Source organism: Salvelinus sp. IW2-2015, unplaced genomic scaffold (assembly GCF_002910315.2).
Source record: "Salvelinus sp. IW2-2015 unplaced genomic scaffold, ASM291031v2 Un_scaffold3789, whole genome shotgun sequence".
NCBI lineage: Eukaryota > Metazoa > Chordata > Actinopteri > Salmoniformes > Salmonidae > Salvelinus > Salvelinus sp. IW2-2015.
The window spans coordinates 34,626-35,799 of NW_019945063.1; positions in this window are offsets into that span (position 1 = coordinate 34,626).

Sequence of the window (1,174 nt, forward strand, 5' to 3'; positions counted from 1 at the left end):
TTGATATAAGAGCACAGCCAAGATGGCATGAAGTAAAAAGACTGCACTGTTTTCCCACCTGCATCTCCATCCTGAATCTCCTCACTGCCCCCCAGCAAAATKATCCTACATTTAGGCTATTGTATATGTGTATTTCACAGTATGTTGAGGTAAACATTGGAGTATAATGCTGGTATGGATGTCAACCCCAATACATGTCTGTCATCGTTACCAATCAACTGCATTACAGTTAAGAATGATTTTGACTACCATCACCCATTTCTCTATGCTAGCTATGCTAATCAGCTTATCCAAACGGGAGTTAGCATTTAGCAGTCACTTCTTCTAAACCTGAAAAGGGTTTCTTCTAAATGAGCAGTCACTTCTAAATGTTATGCAGCGAAAAAATCTGATTTTCGTAGCCACATTGTGGGCCTGTTGCAATACCTCAATCATGACGGATTTGACAAATATCCACTTTGTTAGAATCAGATTTGTTGACTGTGCGCCTATCCACTGTCCTATCCCAAACGGTCTGAATTCCTTTAACCTCTTTACTACGTCTATCCCCATTACATCCCCGATCTCTTTCCATGAGTTCAAACACATTTTGGTGTCTTTTGAAATCGCAACACAAGGTATCATAAAGATGTATTTTATTTGTGATCTTGTTATAATAGCCTTTCGTCAAAGATTCTCCGGGTGTTTGTCAAGGAAGTTAGTTTGTGTTTATACAGGATGTACCGCCCCCACCTACCATCAACCAATCATGTCAATGTGGAGCTATGCGGAGCCCTCCACATTGTTACAACATTTAGGAGGGGCATGACGATGCAGTAACAGAGCTCGATTTGGCCTCTGCAAGCTTCCGGAGGCTCCTCAATTGTGTCACACGTCCATACGGAGCCTCCGGTCCGCATTCCTAGATCAACCATAAATCGTCTTTAAGTCTGAATAGCAACTACTGAGAAGTGAGTAGGAAAAGGCATACATTTCCTATGTCTGAATCGGCCCCCAAATGAAAGAGAACTCAAAAACAGCGAGAGACTACTTGGAAACACCTATACTGTCACCATGTTAACAACCCTTTACTGGCAGACACCGATTCTTCTGGTTCTTGTTCATTAGCAACAGAAATAATTTTAAAACTGTTTCAACGGGAAAACAGAAAGAATGGTTTCTTATTGGACAAGTT